Source organism: Xyrauchen texanus, chromosome 46 (genome assembly GCF_025860055.1).
Source record: "Xyrauchen texanus isolate HMW12.3.18 chromosome 46, RBS_HiC_50CHRs, whole genome shotgun sequence".
NCBI classification, from domain to species: Eukaryota; Metazoa; Chordata; class Actinopteri; order Cypriniformes; family Catostomidae; genus Xyrauchen; species Xyrauchen texanus.
Genome location: NC_068321.1, coordinates 5,674,842 through 5,697,892, shown reverse-complemented (window position 1 = coordinate 5,697,892; position 23,051 = coordinate 5,674,842). Strand labels below are relative to the sequence as shown.

At 40.1% G+C, this 23,051-nt stretch overlaps 1 pseudogene; it reads left to right on the top strand.

Moving 5' to 3' along the window:
- Positions 1–525: 525 nt before the first annotated feature.
- Positions 526–22,153, top strand: LOC127638015 (uncharacterized; annotated as a pseudogene).
- The last annotated feature ends 898 nt before the right edge of the window (positions 22,154–23,051 follow it).

Sequence of the window (23,051 nt, the reverse complement as noted above, 5' to 3'; positions counted from 1 at the left end):
GATATCATAAATAACTGTACAATATATATTAATAAAAAAATATCACATCAAATACACATGTTTTTACCACATTTCCAAATCTTACAATCCAACAATCCATCGGGTCAGCGATGTGATTTAATTAATATTCATGAACCAAGCGCCCACAATCTTTCAAGTCTGCCTTTTAGCCAATCGGTTAAGACTACTGTGTTAGCGTAATCACACGAAATTAATATTCATGAACAAAGTCTTCACCATAGTAGAGTTCATTTTTTCGCGCCCCAAGCAAAGCTTTCATGGAACTAATCAAACAGAAATATATTTTTAACGTTATTAACTAACACACGTCATATAAGTACTTTCAATATGTTTTTACTGATAGGGGCTGACCGAATATTTCCAAACTCCTTTATAAGAATTTTTGGAAGCAAAATGCATATTAAATAAGATTAATTGATAAAATTAATTCAGGGTTTACCTATATTTCAAACAGTTATTATTAAAAATAAATTAATTAATATTTTAGTGGACTACAATTCCCATATGGCCGTGCCCTTCACGGTATCCAGGAAGTACATATCGTTGCTATGCAAACTTTCACACATGAATGATATAACACGTTGTTTAAGACTCAGAAGGTAAGACTATTAATATTATTGATAAGATAATTAATCTGTCTGGAGGTACTAAGCAAATATATAATTTGACCAATTTGTTTAAAAAATAAATTAATTTGCTTTTTCCATAGAGCTGTTGTCAGCATTGCAATGGAACATGGGATGAACATGCTATTTATTTGGGCAATTTACATGACATAATATTACAAAGAAAAGGGACATTCCTTTTTTTTTCTTTTTACAAGTATATACATCATTTGGTTGAACAGAACACTAAAGGTTTGTCTGTAATTTAAAAATATCTGTTCATACTGTGTTTAGACTACTTATAAATTAGTAATGTAATTGTTAGGTTAATTTATTCAGTCCTGCGGTGTGACCGTAAACAAAGAGAGAAGTATATAAATTAAAGCTTTAGTAATTTGTATATATGCTTGGGAGTTTAACTGTTGGAAACAATGTATTAAAATCATTTTGACCCCTTTTTAAAGTTGTGTAGGACCAAGGAAGGGTTAAAAGAAAATGGTGACCAGTGTCACAGCATTTAAAAACGTGCAATTTCCCTTCTACAGATATTCATTTTAATCTAAAATCTTGATTTATAAACTACTTAAGGTCAGGCAAAATTATGAGTGAAGCCTCAAGAGACTCAGCTCGCTCGATTGTGACAGAATTGAGTGGATCTGGTGTATTAACCCAACACCTGTTGAACTTTGTCTTTCTCAAGTTAGTAGGCTTTTAATGTTGAGCTTAAACATTACAAGTGTCCATTGAATTGGGTGATGTATAAATTAGCCAATATGATCTTTAAAATAAATAGCAAAAGAGTGCAATGTTTCCGTCTTAGTTTTGATTTTTTTTCAGAAAATTCTGTCTTAATCTGACAATCTACAGGAAGTGACCTACCTGAAAATGTGCATTGACACTTGACAGGACACTCTAGGAAACTTTGGTGAGATTGAAACACATGTTGTCATGCCCAGATGCAATTATCTTTTATTTTTTTAATCAGCATAAATTAAAGGCATTGAAACTAGAACTGCCGTTATGTAGAAGTACTTTACCATTTAAAAAATATATTAAATAATATATCATTATTTCTGAAATGAATGTTTAAATACAATATTTAAATAAATTCATGTAAACGATGTAAAAAGCCAGATTACAATTCAGAAGTAATTTACCCAGCACTGTAAACATTATACCTGTTAACATGATTTAGCTTCCTAAAATTCCTACAATGTAACAAATGTTTCACACTAAAATCATGTTAACACATTTAACGTGTACATCTTATGGCTATTCTTCCAATGTGCCTTACTGTAAATACAATTTCATTTTATTTTTTTAAATAAAGCTTTACTTGTATTGCACTCAGAACATTCCTTTAAGCCAAGTCATTTTTATTTGTATAGCACCTTTCACAACACACATCATTTCAAAGCAGCTTTACAGAAGATCAGGCAATTACAAAAAATGAAACCATAATATCTATGATGTCTTAGAGTCATCATTGTGTAGTTTGATTAAATACGAACATGAAGTGTGTATAAAAATAAGTAATTAAAAAAGAATTGTATTTATAAATCATGTGAGCAAACCGAAGGTGACTGTGGCAAGGAACACAAAACTCCATGAGATGTTGGTTAATGGAGAAAAATACCTTTGGGAGAAACCAAGCTCACTGTGGGGGCCAGATATCAACGTGGATTTTGATATTCTAGGAACTATTAACAGGCCAGAGTTTTGCGATCATAATGAACGTGATGGAATATAGCGTGGTAGAAGGTCACTTAAGTACTGCGGAGCTAGACCATTCAAAGCTTTGTATGTAGTTAACAGAATTTTCAAATTAATATGAAATTTAACAGGCAGCCAATGTAACAACGATAAAATGGGGCTAATATGATCATATTTCTTGGTTCAAGTTAGCACTCTGGCTGCTGCAATTTGAACCAATTGAAGTTTATTTATTGAACTTGCTGGACATCCTCCCAGTAATGCATTACAATAATCTAGTCTTGAAGTCATGAACGCATTAATTCGTTTTTCGGCATCAGCAACAGATAGCATGTACTGTAACTTAGCAATATTTCTTAGGTGTAAGAATGCTGTTCTACAAACATTGGAAATGTGATTTTCAAAAGACATATTATCAAATATAACACCTAAGTTCTTCGCTGTTGAAGACGATGTAACATTACATCCATCAAGAGTCAAATTATATTTTAGCTGCTTATTTTAGAGGTTATTGGTCCAATAAATTGGTTTTGTCGGAATTGAGTAGAAGGAAATTTCTGGCCATCCAGTCTTTGATTTCATTGACTGATGAAATTTGAAATTTCATCAGGTTTAGAAGAAATATAAAGCTGAGTATCACTGACATAACAGTGGAAACTTATTCCATGATTCTTGTTAATATCTCCCAGGGGAAGCATGTATAAGGAGAAAAGCAGAGTCCTAAAACGGATCCCTGTGGCACTCCATACTTTTTTTTTGGTTTGATTTGACAATTCCTTGTTTACCCCGACAAGGTGGTAGCGGTCTACTAAATAGGACCTAAACCATTCTAATGCAAGTCCACAAATGCCAACATAATTCTCGAGCATATTCAAAACAATATCGTGATCAATCGCGTCGAAGGCAGCACTAAGATCTAAAAGCACTAGAAGAGAAATCCAGCTGTGATAAGATGATAAGTGCCAGTCATTAGTAATTCTGATAAGTGAAGTCTGTACTGTGGTGTTGCCTAAATCCTGACTGAAATTTTTCATATATATTATTTCTCTGTAGAAATGAACATAATTGGGAGGACACAACCTTTTCTATTATTTTCGACAGAAACGGGAGACTTGAAATCGGTCTATAATTATCCAATTCTCCAGGATAAATTGTGGCTTCTTAATAAGCAGTTTGATAACTGCTATTTTCAAGTTTCTTGGGACATGTCCTAAGGATAGCAAGGAGTTAATAATATTAAGAAGAGATTCTGAGATTACAGGGAATACCTCTTTTAAGAGCTTAGTGGTATTGGATCTAACAAACGCGTTGTGGCTTTTCATGACCTCTGACAGCGAAGGATTGAAGTTTCAAATGTGGAAAATTATGAGACACTGTTTTCTGAGGTACTGTGACAGCTGATTGCATAATTCCAATTTTATTTCTAATTATTTAAATTGTATCTGTAAAGAAATTCATGAGTCATATACTATTGTGTTGCTACAGAATATCTGGTTCGGTTGAGGCTTTATTTCTAACCAATTTAGCCACAGTACTGAATTATCACCTAGGATTGTTGTGGTTATTTTCTATGAGATTGCTAAAATATGCCGACCTAATTTTGTATTCTTCCACTTGCACTCCATTTTTTGAGCTGCTCACTTGAGAGCATGAGTGTGATCATTCTAGCATGGTGCTGGGCTTTTTTCTTTAATTTTCTTTCATTGAAGGGGCGACACTATCAAGAGTGCTAGAGAAGACTGTATTTTTTGTGTTATTTCATCAAGTTCTTCAAGACTTTGGGGCTTACTGGGTGTATGAGATAGATCTGAAAGATTATAAGTAAAGCTATCTTTAGTGGTCAAAAGAATTGTTCTACCTAAATGATAGCATGGTGTAGCTTGAATAACATTACCTGATCGCAGCATACAAGAGACGAGGTAATGATCGGAGATGTCATCGCTCTGCGGTAGAATTTCTGTAGTATTAATATCAACTGCATATGACAGAATTAAATCTAGTGTATGATTATGGCAATTAATTGGTCCTGTCACATTTTGACTCCAAGCGAGTTGAGAATATCGATAAATTCCTATCCCAATGTGTAATTTTCATTCATCTACATGAATGTTGAAGTCACCTACAATTAAAGCTCTATCTACAGTAACAACTATCTGCAAACTGACTTTGCAAATTCACCAAGGAAATCATAATATGGCCCGGGGATACTTTACCTATAATAGCTTCCATAGCCTGCCCAGCCATGGTGAGCAGAGCAGATCAGTCAAGAGCAGAGAGCCAATCATAACAGTGGCCGTGCACTGTCAAGTCTTTAAGGAGAAGCAACACTGACTGAGGATCAGAATGAGGGTGGAGAATATATTTTTTTGTAAAAACATTTTTACCAAAAAGAAAATATTAAAATAATAAAAATGGCATGTCAGGACCCCTTTAATAATTGTGTCAGTTATCATAAAAGATACATTAAATTGCTCTTAACTTAAGTGATTTCCATGATAAGTAACAAAAAACCCCGTTCTTACTTCTTATTGTATATTTTCTTCAAACTGCCCCCTTTGAGCTCATGCAAGTGCACCCTGCATCCTCCCTATGCAAAGGACACCTTGAAATCCAAGATTGTGTAATAAGTACGAAGACAAAGCAGTACTGTATGTTTTCAGGAGTAACTCAAGTGTGTTTAGAGAATGTGATTTCAAGTGACTTAGTGTGTTTGGATTTATAGCACTGATAGAGCAAGAATTGGGACATCTGTGACGTCTGAGGAACATTTCCGTTGTGTTTTTTGTCCTCTTGTCTCACAGGTGTCTACATGCCTAAGCTCGCACATCTGAACATGAAAAAGAGTTTGATCTTATCTCTGCGGTGAGACCCTTTCATTCCCTATAAAAGATACTTTGTTACATCCATAAAGGGATAGTTCTGTCATCATTTACTCACCTTTATGTTGTTGCAAACCTGCATGACTTTCTTCTGTGGAGCACAAAAAGAGATTTTTGTAGAATGTCCTGGCAGCTCCTTTCCCACCCTGATCTCATAGAATCTAAAGTCTGAAGTATACTAGCTTCTTATAAAGAACTGTAATTTATGTCAATGGCCTTCTCATAACTCAAAGGCCTAGGAAGGAAATGGGCGATTGATTGCATATGTTGAATTCACAGTATAATTAATACAGATTACAAACAGGGTTACTTAGTGAGCTCAAAGCTTGCAGGGGAACTGAAAGATGTGAACACATTTCCTGCTTTGGGATGCTGAGGTGCTGGAGAAAGTTGGATCTGGCACGGACATGGGAAATGAATCAGGGAATGTTGCTGTAGAAGATGAGGGGATTGATCGCTTATTGTTCATTGTTTCCTTAGGGACCATGGAACCAGCCTTTCACAGCTGCAGGTCTTATGGCTGGCTTGCTGCGGTCTGACCAACCTGGAGGGAATTTCTTCTTTTGTGTCCTTGAAGGTGTCAAACAACATTTAGAAGTAAACAACGACAAAGGCTAAAAAAATCGTTCACAATGCCAATTCAGTTTTACTTGGAAATACATCACATTATAATAGTAAAATGGGTTGTAATGCCGTTTCATGTTGACTTGCTGTCCTATTGCATGTCATCCTTATATTTACAAACTTTATTATAAAAGTAAGAGGGGCACCCAACCTAATAAATGTATCATTGATTTTTATTATTAATAAATGTGTTTTATACAGGAACTGTATGTGGTATACAACAACATTTCAGATCTGAGCACACTTGATATTCTGGAGCTGCTGGATCTGGAAGGGAACAATATAGATGACTTGTCCCAAGTGGGTATTTGGGCCATTGTGTGCAGCTTAAAACCCTTTAACTGGAGCGAAACCCAGTTTGCACCTGCTGCAGTCCAGGGGCATCAGAGGTAAATTAAGAGTTATCACTGAGCTACTTACTACTTTGTAGAGGTCAACTGATATAGGTTTTAATGGACGATGCCAGTATACTGTAAAGAGAGCATTGAGGCCGATAGGGCAATGTATAATGCAATTTAATATAATTGGATATTACATAAACAGGCAAAAAAAATAAATGAACTATTATTTAACAATATATGTACTCAAAATTGTACACAAAACCTAGAATTTTTACAAATAAAAAACAAGATTTTGTCTCTTGACAGTCTCATCGCACATGCAAGCTGGGAATTCTTTGTGCCGTCGTTGCTAAAGAGACTAATTGGCCAAATGGGAAAATGTACCATCCGATGCCGGTAATAACAAATATTGGCCAATTTATTGGCCTCAGCAATATATCTGTTGAATACTACTACTTTGTCATCCCACTGTTCTCTGTGCTGTTATAAATAATTGATAAAACGTCTTGAAGAAGCTAGCAGTGACATGATAAACAGTAATCTGTGCTACATATATGAATGATACCTCAAATCATGTGGCTTGTTGAGGAGAAGTGTGCTAGTGCTATTACAATTTTCAACAATAAAACAGACAGAAAAAAATCCCATAGACTTTTATTAAAGGAGGGTCCTGAGCCATACAATATCTAGAGACCAGAATATTAGAGGGGACTTTCAATCAGCTCCCTTGTTCAGTAGTCAGGGCACTGATCAGGGAGTTGTTCATTTTAAGGGCCGTCTCAATCGCAAAATCATTCCAGTACACTGCAACATAAGCAAGTTATTGTGTCGCAGGTAATTGAGTCATGAGTGTCCCAATGTTCAGTGGATGAACACCCTTGCCAGAGCCCGAATTCATGTTAACAATATACGGATTCACGACATAGGGAGCAAGGGAGCTGATTGAGACACACCCATAGAGACTTGGGGGTGGACTCTGTTGATTTGGGCCTGTAGGCAACACTTTATAGCAACCACCTAGCAATGCCCCATCAACCACCTATAGCAACACCCAATCAACAACTCAGAACACCCCAGCAACCACCTACGAATGCCCAAGCAACCACCCAGAACACCCAGCAATACTCCAGCAATTACGTCCTAGAAATTCCCCAGCAACCACCTAGCAACACCTCAGCAACCACCTACAACACCCAAGCAACAACCAAACAATGCCCCAACAACCACCTGGCAATACCTCAACAACCACCTAGCAACACTCCAGCAATCACCAAGAAACATCCCAGAAACCACCCTGAACACCCTAGCTACATCCCAGCAACCACCTAGCAAAGCCACAGCAACCACCTATCAAAGCAACAACAACCAAGCAGAGCACCCTATCAACAACAGAGCAATGCCCCAGCAACCAACCAGAACACCCTAGCAACCATCTAACATTACCCCAGAATACCTCTAGCAATGCTCCAGCAACCACCCAGAACACCTTAGCAACCACCAAGCAATACCCCAGCAAAGACCTTGCAAAGCCTCAGTAACCACCCAGAAGACCCTAGCAACCACTGAGCAGTACCAGAGCATCCACCTAGCAATGCCCCAGCAACCAATTAGAACACCCTAGCAACAACCAAGCAATGCCCCAACAATTACCTAACAACCACCCAGAAATACCCTAGAAACCAATTAGAAACGCTCAAGCAATCACCGATAGAAACACCCCAGCAACCACACAAAACAGCCTAGAAACAACCTAGCAATGCCCAAGAAACCACATACTGTAGCAATGCCCCAGCAACAACATAGAAATATCCCAGCAACCACCCAGACCACCCAAGCAGCAACGCCCCAGCAATCACCTAAAACACCAAAGAAACCACTGGGCTATGCCCCAGCAACCACTTAGCATTGCACCAACAACCACCCAGAACACCATAACAAACACCTAGCAAAGCACTAGGAACCACCTAGCAACACTCCAGAAACCACTAAGAACACTCTTACAATAACATTGCAATGCCCAGCAACCACCCAGAACACCCCATCAACTCCCTAACAAATACCCACAACACTCTAGCATCATGGTGGAGTGTTGTATGAGCAAACACCACTCATATTGTCTTCAGAAAATACCTAGTTTATATGGAATGTTGCACTCTTTGATGTCAACACATTTATGGTTGGTTGTTCTTTTTTTAAAGTGACATCATGTCCAATACCACCAACTGCTTCTGAATGTTTGTATCACATTGACTACTGACAATTTGTGGAAAGGCAACAGCAGATTAGGGGCAAGAGAGGTGTCTGTTTCTGCTTGATAAGGCTAAGTGTTTCTCTGTGGTTGAATGTTTTGAGCTGAACTGACTTTCTGTAGAGTAGACTAATGGTACTGGCAGATAATGATGACGGTTCCACAAGCCATCAAATCGCTATTACTTATATTTCAACTGCTTGATCTAATGCTGCCCTGCCCCATCCATTACAATATTACACATTATTATGCATGATTAGAGACATGAGGGAAAATCAATGATAATGTTGGTACTAGTGTATTTCTTGGGAAACTTTTGTCAAGGTGCTGCAGGAAATGTACTAAGACACAAGTTATTTTAAGTTCAGTCATGAAACTCTACATGGTGCAAGATGATAGTTCCTTTGACATGAAATCAACTTGCATACTCTCTCTTTGTCTAACATTTAAATTGCCTCAGTTGTTTGCAGGATTCACTACAGCACATTACTAGAAATTTCTCACAGAAACCCACCTTCTCCCCATCACCACTGTCTAGATGTGCTCGTGGGGAATTATATGTTTGTCTAATTGTGCAGCAGCATATCTGACTATACTTTAAAACTTACTCAGAGTTGTCATGACTAAACATCAAATATAATGTTTGTCATATTTGATTTAAATACTGTATGAATATGAAAGCAGCTTTACTTCTTTGAGGGTAGTGTTTCTCACACTCAGTCCTTTTTCTCACACTGGTTTCTGCTACTCTGTAAATCAGTTTGTTTTCAGTCAGCAACAGGAAATACAAAACTGGGGCAAGCATGCAGCGAGTGAACAAACTACTTTGAATATGCATGAAGTGGTAAATTAAGGATGCCCTCATTTGCATTTGCTTTCTCTGTGTCTTTTACTCACTCTCTTTACCTCATGACCTTTCAAAGCTGCAAGTGACTGATATAGATACATAGTATTTGCCGAGGGCTTGTAAGTATGTCAAGTGAGTATTTCCTGAGGCATCTTGGCATATATCTGGTACATTTCCATCATTGTATGAAAAACAATCTAGTTATCTCTCCAGATATATTTGACTTTTTGTTGGTATTTCATACATGCATTTTGATTTGAGAATGATTTCATGTCTGATCTCAAATTTGATTTGGTGTATTTGGAGAACAGATTGTGTGAATAGCTACAGGTCTGCAGTCTGTGAGTTTAATCCTCAGATAAGACATCTGGATGATGTACCTGCTGATGACGACAAAGCTCTAAGCTGTAGAACTCCACTGGATGACTGGACTCTTCACTGGAACACACAGGTACAGGTAAATACAACCAATATCTGCCAGGACCTCTTGTCCATAATCAGTTTACGGTATGCTGTCTCTCATGAGGTCACAGTGGCACTGATTTGAATCATACCTTCAAAGCTATTCATTCACATCCCCATTCATTTCAATGGCAGTTACACAGCTGGCACAGTCATTTTGCAATCTGCATGCTGCCATCTTTGTACATGTGTGCTCAGTTTTGTTCATGGAAGTTTCTGAGCCGGAAATGTAATCAGGAGCAGTTGGTTTTAGAATGTTTTACTCCATCATAGGAGAGATCTATCAGTGTATGTGGCGTCAGACTCAGTTCTGCCTGGCTTCTGAGTCCAGATTCATCCTCCAGCAGTCTCTCAAGTTGCCCTGGCAGAGCCAGACCTCTAACTTCCTGCAATGGCTCAAGTCCAGGCTCAACTGACTCCAAACTAGCAATCCTGAAGCCAGTGATCTAACAAATGGCTACTAAGGACTCAAGATGGCGCCGAGTATGGCTGCTGCGTTGCGAGCTCCGTTACAACACTGCGGTTTATTGTTTGTTTTGTTTACAGTTCTTTGTTTTTTGTCTTGGATGTTGTCTGCCTTATTGTTTACGACAGACAAAGCGCTTTTGGACATTAGTTCTACAATCACACATCGAAAACCGGACTTCAAATTCCTTAATGCCGACCAGCTGTTTACAAACACGCCCGGTGAGCCTACTGTCTGTGCTGCTCGGCCGCGGAAGCGCAGAAGGAAAAGAGGAAAAGCGAGCGGCGTTCTCATCAGAGTAAGGCGTCGTGCAAATCGACCCCGCTACCCAGTATACTACTGGCAAATGTTCAGTCTCTGGACAACAAACTCTGCGAGCTGAGGCGCGGATCTCTTTCCAGCGAGAGGCGAGGGACTGCTGCGTTATGTGCCTTACAGAAACCTGGCTGTCTACGGAGATTCCAGACTTCGGCCATCGAAATCACGGGCTTTTCCGTGCACCGGCGGACAGAGCGAAAGACCTCTCTGGTAAAAGCAGAGGTGGTGGTGTATGTTTTATGATCAACAAATCATGGTGTGATCAGAGGAGCGTGCATTTCATCAAGTCTTTTGCTCTCCTGATCTGGAATATCTCATGCTTCTGTGTCGACCATTCTGGCTGCCGAGGGAATTCACAGCGGTTATCATCACAGCTGTGTACATCCCCCGCAAGCCGACACAGACCGGGCACTCAGGGAACTGTATGGGTGTATAAGTGAGCAGGAAGCAGCGCACCCTGAGGCTGCGTTCATTGTTGCGGGGACTTTAACAAAGCCAACTTCAAAGCAATAGCCCCAAAATACCACCAACACATAAAGTTCAACACCACGAGGGGACCGGGTTTTGGATCATTGTTACTCTCCCTTCGGGAAGGCTACAAATCCTCCCCGCCCCCATTTGGCAAATCGGACCATTCTTCCGTTCTGCTTCTGCCGGCTTACAGGCAGAAACTGAAACAGGAAGCACCCACCCTCAGAGCGATCCAGTGCTGGTCGGACCAATCAGACTCTGCGCTACAAGACTGTTTTGATCCGCGCGGACTGGGAGATGTTCGGTCCGCCTCTGATGGCGACATCGAGGTTTACGCTGACAGCGTAGCGTGTTTCATCAGGAAGTGCGTGAAGGGCGTTGTTCCGACCAAAACTATCACGGATATACCCCAACCAGAAACCATGGGTTAACGGCGATGTTGCGCGGCACTCACTGCGCGGACCTCCGCTTTAATTCTCCTAACCGGAGGGCGTAAACAAGCCAGTTATGCCCTCCGTAACACTATCAGTGCAGCTAAGCGCCAGTACAGGCACAAGCTTGAAGGCCAGTTCAACACCACTGACTCTAGAAGTATGTGGCAGGGAATTAACACAATCACGGACTACAAGCGGAATAAAGTCTCCGCCATGAACACCGCTGCATCTCTCCGGACGAACTTAATACATTTTATGCTCGTTTTGAGGACAGTAACACCGCCCTCGCGGAGAAGCACTTCGCTGCTGGCGCTACAGAGGTTGATTCACTCTCCGTCTCTGTTGTGGATGTAACCCGATCATTCCGGCGGGTGAACATCCGTAAAGCCGCGGGTCCAGGCGGCATTCGGGCGGCGTCATCAGAGCGTCGCGCGAATCAACTGGCTGGTGTTTTTACGGACATTTTCAATCTGTCCCTCTCCCTGTCTGTAGTCCCCACATGCTTCAAAACATCAACCATTGTGCCTGTACCGAAGCAAGCTATAATCACATGCTTAAATGACTGGCGTCCTGTTGCTCTGACCCCCATCATCAGCAAATGCTTCGAGAGGTTAATCAGAGATCACATCTGCTCTGTTCTGCCCCCTCTTTGGACCCATTGCAGTTTGCCTACCGCAACAACCGCTCCACTGATGATGCCATTGCATCTACAATACACACTGCTCTCTCCCACCTGGAAAAAGGAACACATATGTGAGAATGCTGTTTGTAGACTACAGCTCAGCATTCAACACCATAGTGCCCTCCAAGCTTGATGAGAAACTCCGGGCTCTGGGCTTAAACAGCTCGCTGTGCAGCTGGATCCTGGATTTCCTGTCAGGCAGACGTCAGGTGGTTAGAATGGGCAGCAACACCTCCTCATCACTGACCCTCAACACTGGAGCCCGCAGAGTGTGTTCTCAGCCCACTCCTGTATTCCCTGTACACACATGACTGTGTGGCAACACATAGCTCAATGCCATCATTAAGTTTGCTGGCGATCACGACGGTGGTAGGTCTGATCACTGACAATGATGAAAGAGCCTACAGAGAGGAGGTGCACACTCTGACACGCTGGTGTCAGGAGCACAACCTCTCCCTCAGCGTCAGTAAAACCAAGGAGCTTGTTGTGGACTTCAGGAAGAAAGGCGGAGAACACAGCCCCATCACCATCAATGGAGCACCGGTGGAGAGAGTCAGCAGCTTCAAGTTCCTCGGTGTCCACATTACTGAGGAACTCACATGATCCGTCCACACTGAGGCCGTTGTGAAGAAGGCTCACCAGCGCCTCTTCTTCCTGAGGCGGCTGAGGAAGTTTGGAATGAACCACCACATCCTCACTGCGGTTCTACACCAGCACTGTAGAGAGCATCCTGACTGGCTGCATCACCGCCTGGATGCGGCAATAGCACCGCGTACAACTGCAAAGCCCTGCAAAGGGTGGTGCGAACTGCCAGGAACATCATCGGAGGTGAGCTTCCCTCCCTCCAGGACATATACACCAGGCGGTGTGTGAAAAAAGCTCGGGAGGATCATCAGAGACTCCAGTCACCCAAGTCATGGGCTGTTCTCACTGCTACCATCAGGCAGGCGGTATCGCAGCATCAGGACCCGCACCAGCCGACTACATGATAGCTTTTTCCCCAAGCAATCAGACTGTTGAACTCTTGATCTATCAGGATCAATAATTAGCACTGCACTTTATTAATCTATAATCTCACACTGGACTGTCAACATATTCTCCTCAATACAACTGCTATATATATATATATACACATATATATTTCATATACTCCCACTTATTGTATTGTATTGTATATTCTGTTCTATATTCTGCATTGTATATAATTATTGTGTTGTGTAAGTATGTGTACATCTGATTTGTAAATTGTTTTGTGTAAGTATGTGTACATTTGATATGTAAATTGTTTTGTGTAAGTATGTTGTTATTGTAATTGGTATATGTCTCGTCACTGTCATGACTGCTATGTTGCTCGGAACTGCACACAAGAATTTCACCTACTGTTGCACTTGTGTACATGGTAGTGTGACAATAAAGTGATTTGATTTTGATTTGATTTGAAATGGTAAGACTCATCCACTTGTACATATTTGTACCTGATAGAGCCTAAATGATATCACTTCTTGCACTACTGTGGCTAAATAGCTTGTCTTCTGACCTGAGTATTGGCCTGACCTCCCTGTGTTTTCAGTAATATGTTTCCACAAGTGTCGAGAGTTTTCTCTGTGGGAATCCTTTACCGGCCACTCAGGCACGAAGACAGAAAATAAAGGTAAATCCAAGAATGAGATATTAAGTAAAGATTTTAAAGGAAAAGTTCACCCAAAAATAACTGTACATGCAATATGAATGACTTTCTTCTGTGGAACAGAAAAGGAAAAATTTGATTGAATATAAAAATTTTATGGGCAGGATATTGAACGCTATGAGAGAAACTCGTTCACAGTGGCTTGATTTCATGCAAGAATTTCTGCACTACTAGTGGCACCAAGCAGAATTACAAAAATACATTGTTCTACCACACCCCTTATGCCGGATTCACATATACTAAATGAGCGGGGTGTGAGCGAGGCGTGAGCAATGGGTTGTGTTTGGGCTTTCACATTGGCCACGTTTTGTTTTAGGTCCCTAGTCACATTTTTGCTTCTTTTCTAAACTCTTGTCAGCCATGTGGCAAAAATAGGCTCGGCGCTGAAACTATCTGCACACTTCAGCAAATGGGATGCTTCTGGGACACTTCACTTCATGACTCAAGTTTGCAGTGTGAAGGGTGTAATCTGTTAATATGGGTGCAGAAACGAAAACGTGCTGCTCATGCCCCACTCATGGAGGATATGTAAAACCAGCGTTAGACTCATTACTCCCTTTTGCACTCTCTGATTTCCTATGAACAAATAGGGTATTCCAATTTAAAGGTGATGAATGTTTAATGTAATGATAAACAAGACCACTATAACATAAACTGTACACACCAGACAGAAAGCTTGGCAGAGGAATTGGGTCAGTCATATAACATTGCCAGATTGAATGGAAGCTGGGTTTGTAGGAGATCCAGCACATGAGGTAGGATGTTTCTTCTGGTAACTAGTAAGAGTAAAGATACATATTCTGAATATCTTACAAATTTATCTGAAGCTCGACAGTAATGACCTAACTTGTGTGGCAATTAGAGGTCTGCAACCTGAACTGGGCCCATCGGGACCCAAGAACCCAATGGGTTTCAGGCCAGGTTCGGGTCAGTTTTGTAATTAGGACATTGGGATCGGGTCGGGTTTGGGTTTGTAATTAATGAAAAAATAAACAGGACTACTTTGCACATGCTAGAACACATGCTGGAGGAATAACTTTGAGTGTTGCACTGCGTCTCACTGTTTCTTCTGCTTATCACACAGGACTGGTAAATTTTAAACACTGCAACATAAGCCAAAACAACTCATTCTCCAATTCCCCCACTCTGTGATGTCACACTGTGTTATCCATTTGCATCTGACCGCCTCCACAACAACATATCAACCACTCCTTTACCTTTAATCACTTCCGTAGTCCCACCTAGAAGTGGTGAGCAGAGCAGGTCAGTCAAGAGCAGAGAGCCAATCACAACAGTGGGTGTGTCCTGTTAAGTCTTAAAGGAGAAGCAGCACCAAAATACGGTTGGGCGGATTGATCCTAAAAGTCACCCTTCCGATACTGATGTTTTATCAAAAATATTGATCCTCACACAAAAATATTGATTCTAAATTATTTTTTTATTTTTTTAACTAGGGATATTATTATTTGGTTACCACGAACAATAATCATAAGCTTCAAAGTGAAATAAAATGGATTAGGCTTTATTAGCAAATACTTTTAGTTTCATTCTTTGCTTTGCATCTAGATTGTTTTTAGCCGAGGTGTCACAAAGATTCAACATTCTAAACAAGTTGAGGCTGCATAGAGAGGACTGTTGCATTGTTTCATGTTATTCCAGATTGTTCTGCACCAAGCTAATTTTCAGCGCATAAACGGTATGGCAATGTTTTTTTTCCTTTCTGCTCTAGTGTACTGAACCTGCCGTACCTGTTAAAACAGTATATTTGTTTACTTTTTCAATACTGTTACAAATGTTGCCTATATGTTTAGCCAACACTGCACTTGCAAGGAGAAGAAATTATAAAGATAGTGAGTGATTTCAGGTTCATTTCAGGCATTAAATAAGACGGTATCATTCGGGCTAGGTAGGGTCTCAGTCTCGAGTATGGGTCGTGTTTAATTTTAAGACCTGTGCAGACCTCAAGTGGCAATACCTTGAGTGAAGTTTACCTGTCGAGAAGTAACTCTCCCTCAAAGTCCTCACCTTGTAAATGTGACGACAACGTTCACAACCTCACGCTATAGTTGAGTTAGAAAGGTATTGGTGAGGTTGAGCAGGTCACTCAAAATATATTCATCAATGTTTTGATATTGCCTGGAAGGCTCAGTGATTATTCTTTTGGGGTTGGTAAACCCACGAATGGCTTACTAAAGCCCAAAGTATAATTTGGTCAGACGCAAATGCTGTGTCCGCATACAGTACGCCTGACGCAAATATCGTCATTAACAGAGTGCTCGAGTACTGAATGCATGCAGCCCAAATTTTCTAACCGTGCATATTTGAATGCGCAAAATTCTCGAGACTTGAGACTAAAGAAATATAAAGACATCTTTATGGGTCTTAAATGAGCCGTAAAACCTTTACCATAAAAATTAGCACACATGAGAATTGTGAGCTACAGTGGGGGAAGGTTTTCAGCCAACAGCAACATCAGTTTACATCTTTTCCTCGCACAAAGCTATTGTATGGCTTCAAAACTCTTGAAAATAGTGCCCAAGTTGTGTTGACTATGTTTATGGTACTTTCATGATGCTTTTTTGTCCATTTGGAGCTTGACAGCCTTGACAGTCCTCATTCACTTTCATTGTAAGGTTTTTTTGGGGTGAACTATTCCTTTAAGTTCATTTTTTCCCTGATTAAAAACGTTTTACTCTAAGAAATTAATAGTAATTTTGAAACATATGTATAAAATCATGAGCACTCACATGAGATGAGGAATCCAGTCTTTTGTAACCTTATAAAAGCTGTTTTATTATACATGGAGAGGGTATCCTCATGGGGGCGGGCATGTTAGAATCTCACGACCATCCAAATACTACTCAATAATCTCAATAACTGTCCTGTTATTGGACACTTTCACTCATTGATTAAAGTAATCATTCTCTCACTTTGTCCAGCTCCAAAACTCCCAATCTCAAACCCGACCCAGCACATGGTTTGGCAGTTATATTCCTGAACACATGCATGACCATGAACAGTTGAGCAGTCAAGGCCGCAGTGTGGTTTTTCCTGAGCTCAGAAGCTGGAGAATAGAGCATGACAAGTACTGAATCTTCTTCCACCAACCCTCACACACACTTTTTCCCCAAATACTAACGTACACTATGATGGAAACTGTGTTTGTCTTTTGTGTCTGTTGGATATTGAGAGGGACCGACAATCTCAGGTAATGAAAATCCTCTATAGTTATGATGACGAAGACAGCTACAATTATAGTTTTGGCAGTGATGACAACACTAGAGAGGAGGAAGAGGAACAAAAAGTTGACCCCCCAAAAATCCTTTTGCAACAGAGCATTTGTACTGATAATTATAGGACTTGATTGCATTAACCATACTGAACATGTGCCTCTTTCAGATCTGTTCCACCAGGGCTCTGAATCTCCAGAGAGTTTCAGGACGTCCTCTTCATCAGACAGTACTATGTCTCACTCAACACCTTTGAATGCAGTAGTGCCCTATTGTGGCCGGAGTGTAGCACAGATCTGCGCAAGGAGATTTCATAATAACACTGAAATCTATATGCAAAGGCCATCAGAGGAAACCCATGTGACTGATTTAGGGCCCATAAAGACAAACTTGGGACCCTAGAGTATCATGATTGTAAAATGTCAGCTTGTGTCCCCTCAAATCTCCACAAAAAACAAAGACCAACACTGGTTCTGTGGTCGCCCCTATAGAGCCCAATGGTATGATGCCATCATGTAATTAAAGCAATAATTAACCCAAAACTGAATATTATGTCATAATTTTTTCACCCCCATGTTATTCCAAACAAGTATGACTAACAGGTTTCAACAATGAAATATATATTGTCCCATTTAGGTCAGAGGCTACTGGGAATCATCGACGATCACACAACCAACACAAGCCAATCATACATTCCAACACAAAATTTATATCCACACGTCCACAAACAGCCAGAGCTGCACAGCAGAGGCTACCAGACAGAGTCCTACTCCCTGCTAGAGGAATTAAATGCCCACATGGAATGATGGATTGTGGGTCAGACTGGGTCTTATATCTTCACTGCTGCAACTTGAGTGTTTAAGCAGTTTTTAGATTTTTGTAAAGTCAAGGAGTCTTTGTCGAAAAGTAATTATGTTATCTTGAGCTCACTGTCCTTATGGAATATATTTAGGTCCTATTGAATGTGTTGAAATGTTGGAATTATCTGGATTTCAATTTTTTCCCATGCTGAATAATACATATGTTATATTTTTAATGTCAATTTTTCACCCCTATAAGCATTGTCCTTTTAAGACATTTTAAAGGTGCACTCAGTAAGTATTTTTTGTCTTGGACTTACACTCGACACCTACAGTAGGGGTGTGTATGCACCATCATACAAACTCAACAGTTTTCAGTTTAACAGATGCCATTGTAGAAATTCACAGCCAGCCATGATTAATTAAATCCCTGAGTGAAAGTGTTTGATAACAGGATGGTTACTGAGATTAAGTGAGTAGTATTTGGCTGGTCATGCCCCCATGAGGGACCCTCTCCATGTAGAATAAAACAGCTTTTAAAAGGTTACCGTTATGACTGAAGTCTTCATCTCTTGTGAGTCAGTCATGATTTTAGCCATTGCTTTCAAAATTAGAATTCATTTCTTTAGAAGTAAAACTTTTTAAATGAGAAAAAATTACAAAGTGTACCTTTAAGCCAACAAAAATTCATTAAAGGAGACCTATTGTGGCCCTTTTTACAATAAGTAATATAAGTCTCAGGTGTCCTCAGAATGTGTCTGTGAAGTTTCAGCTCAAAATACCCCACATAATCATTTATTATACCATGTTATAAAAGAAATGCCTCTTTATGGGTGGAATCAAAAACACGCTGATTTCAGTGTGTCTCTTTAAATGCAAATTAGCTGCTTCTCCCGCCCCTTTCCGGATGAGGGCTGTGACTTTACAGTTCCTGCTTCGGATACTACAGCAACAACAAATCAGAACCAATACTGACAGAGTTCTGCCATATATGTATGAATATATATGTATATCTGGTCTCCGTGAATACAATCAGAGACAATGGTAACTGACAGTAAGAGTTTTTGGGGTAAAAAAATAAAAATAACGACATAGATCTGGTCCCCGTGTATACAATCAGAGACAATGGTAACTTTAGCTGCATTAGTCATGTAATCAGCTAACAGACACATTCGGAAAGGAATATGCAAACATTCACAAAATATAAAGTGTGATACTTACATCTTCAGGATGTAAATCTGGAACATGAACAGTTGGTAATTATCCATGCTTGAGAATCAAAGTTGTTTTCAAAATCCTGTTTTATATTGACATTCATTCACAAAGCAGTTCAGTGTAAAATTATTTGCACAAGCATACACAAATTTTTGTATGTTTTGGGGCACATTTCCTTAAAAAAACAAAAGTTGTCCACTGCGTCTTCAGTGGCTCTGATGCCGGGAGTTCGTGAAGATTCTTATGTTCACTTTTACAGCCAATAACAGAACACTTATGATGCTTACGAAGCTGAGACATTCTTCTTCTCACTGAATCTGCTCCAGCACGGAAACAAATGGCGGACTGTGTGTAGATCACTCAGGTGAGGATCTATGATAATAGGGTGAGGCCTGCTTAAAGTGAGGTCACTTTAGAGAAAAAGGCAACACGGACAGCAGTAAAGGGCAAAAAAAAAAAAAAAAAAAAGAGCATCAGGGGTGCAATAACAAAGTTTAATTGCATAAGTTACATTTAAATGTATATACATATATTTACATTTAGCAGGGAAATAAATATGCAGTGCAAATTCTAGTTTTTCCTGTGATACTTGTGTATCAGATGCTGGAAATGTCCCGCCCCTTACTGAAACAGAAAATATGATTGTTAGCAAATATACAATCGTGTCTAAAATGGTGGTTCCAGGTCAAAGCTCGTTGTTCTGGCGGCCACACTTATCATCACTTATTTCCGGTGGGCATATGCAAAATCCTAAAACAGAAAGGAGGGCGTACGGTATATGTCTGCGTATGCCCTAGTTTACACGACCAAAAGCTATTCCTCTGATTTTCTATCATTACCTCTACAAGGCACTGATCCCTCTTGTTTGAACGAGTCTTGTGACGGCTTTCAGCATTTACGAAGTTAAGATGAGTGGAAGAAGAATTTGCTAATAAAGCCTAATCCATTTTATTTCACTTTGAAGCTTATGATTATTGTTCGTGGTAACCAAATAATAATATCCCTAGTTAAAAAAAATAAAAAAATAATGTAGAATCAATATTTTTGTGTGAGGATCAATATTTTTGATAAAACATCAGTATCGGAAGGGTGACTTTTAGGATCAATCCAGCCCATCCGTATTTTGGTGCTGCTTCTCCTTTAAGACTTAACAGGAAACACCCACTGTTGTGATTGGCTCTCTGCTCTTGACTGACCTGCTCTGCTCACCACTTCTAGGTGGGACTACGGAAGTGATTAAAGGTAAAGGAGTGGTTGATATGTTGTTGTGGAGGCGGTCAGATGCAAATGTCTAACACAGTGTGACATCACAGAGTGGGGAACTGGAGAACGAGTTGTTTTGGCAGCTTGCTTTTAACAAATGCTCTTTTCCTGCAGTTAGAAAGAAGTTTTGAGTTCTGAAACGTACAGTATGTTTTTAAAGTACAATGACCTCTTATATGTCAAAAGATCAAGGAAAATGTTATACCTCATGTCATGACCCCTTTAAATTCAAATGTATACAAATGCATAAGGGAAAGTAAATAGCTGGTCACCGTTTCTTTCACATTTAATCACCTTTTAGCTTTTTTCAGTTCACTTAATTACTCCTGCGGTGTGACAAATGTCCTAAAGTAGCTTTATTCCTTGTAGGCCCTCAGTCAACTCGACAACATGTATGTCATAATGTTGATTTCCTCAAGAAAACTTAGACTCATCCAGGGACCAGTCCATAAATGGTATTATACAAACTGTTTCAAAAGTAAAGCCACAAGATGTAAACATTAAACATTTTAACATGATTTTAGTGTTAAAATCAGGGATTTATACCATCCTAATGGCGTTTACCAGAAGTAACCGTCAAGAGAACAAAGTTGTAATATTGGATATAACTTACACAGATATTGTAAGCATCCACATTTTTCACACTAAAACACTGTGACTACTGAGGTGAAATGTGGTAACAGGCCCACAGGTTCAGGGAGACCACAACACATTTTAAACTATATTTTTTTATATGAAAGGGGACAATATCAATGCACAGTTAGGGGGCCTAGAATTCCTTGCTATGCGCTGCTCTTTTGACCACTTTGAAAATGGCTAGTCTTGCTAAATTTACAATTTACATTGTTGGATCACTAGAGGGCGCCATTTTGATTTACGCTTGTTTTTCTCTCAGATTTATTTTAAAGAGATATACTTTCCATGTTTCACTGACATATTTATCAAGTTAGACAGGGTCTTTGTCATATTGTTTCCATGATATACTGTACATGATCTTAATGTAAAATGACTTCTAAACTATGTTGATGACACATAGTGGGGAAGCATCCCACATTTTTAACATGTGTGGTCTTGCAGGTACAATGTGTGCAGACGCAGGTACAAGACTGTTATTCAACCACGTGCCTCTGAACTTTGTACAGATGACAACTCCGATAACAGCTAGCGTTTTGTGCTGCAAAACACCCTATGATTAATCTGTCAATAATTCCCCTGGGCTTCAATTTCTTTGACCATTTTAGTAAGTATTTAGTTTGGTTAAAAAGCATGATAACCCTTTTAGTATTGCTATGTAGGTCCAGATGTCTCTTCTAATATGGGTTTAACACCCAAAACTAATGTAAATCTGTCTTTCTTCATTTCTGCTTACTTAATCGGCCATACTTCCTTTACAGCTGCAGAGCAAACATCCACATGACTAATCTGGAGACGTGTGTCAGTAGTAACATGTTTTTTTACAATATTTAATCTCTGTATAAAGCAACGTATTATGGAAGCCAGATTCTGCTATGGAATAAACAAAGTAAAAAGGTAATTCTGACTTAATTCATGTTTGTCCTGACTAGCCACTGGACGGCGCCATGATGATTCTAAATGCCACTGGACTGTTTTTTGGTTCTGGTCTCCATAAGAAACTACCAATAAAACCATTTTAGGCCCAAATTGTGCTGTGTTGGCTGTCATAACAACTTGAAGTTGGATGTCAATGCAACTAAACTCGATCCAGAGCTTCATGTCACCCATCAACTCCTTAAACTTTGACTGGTGAGGAGGCAGTGTCAAGAAACAGTCATCTTGACTCTGTAAAGTATAAGCACAATGGAGTAGATCCTTTGTTTTTGTTTTAATTTTATTTAATATACTAAAGAACATATCCCGATATGAGTGAAAACGTATCGGTTACCTAACGTAACCTCGGTTCTCTCTAGATGAGGGAACGAGTATTGCGTAAGCTAGCTTACGCTACGGGAAAGATTCATCTTTTCTGAGATATTGAAGCCAAAAAATTATCCTTAATTTTTGTATCCATTGTCAACGCAGTGCGGCAGCTGCAGACCTTGAGCGGGCTAGCTAGCGAAGCTCATAGGTTGCTCTGCGCAACTGCTGCAGCCTATAGACGAGCTTGGGCTTAACTCGCGATCCAATGAGAGGCGCCCGCGCCACTGCATCAAAGCCCGCCAAAAGGGCGTGACTAGAGTGCATATAAGCTGTAGTTCGTGAGGCTGGAACCCTGGTTTTCATTGACTGAAGCTTAAAAGTCGCCGTGGGCGCTGAAAGCACGTCGGTTACGCAATACTGCTCCTCATCTAGAGAGAACCGAGGTTACGCTAGGTAACCGACACGCTTCTTACGAGAGGTTCTCTCAGATATGCAAGTTAGCTTACGCCACGGAACCCATTGTCAACGCCGCGCGCCAAGCATCCACTGTATAAGCCCCAGGGAATTAAGGGGGACCCGGGAGCCCTTATGAGTGGGGAAATAATATTTGGCCGGCAAGAATGCGGGTCATTGATTGTGTAATACATAAGCACATAGTAGGACGGAACGACAGAGCGGCGGTGCCGGTCTGTGTGGAATGTGTCCCATCAGTGCAGCTCACCAGGGGAGCTGTAGCGTATTAAACCGCTAGTAGTTTTGCCTGCAGAGCCGGCACTTCCATATTGTAAAATCTGACAAAGGTGGAGGGGAAGTCCATCCCGCTGCCACACATATGTCGTGAATGGAAATTCCGCTGGACCATGCCCA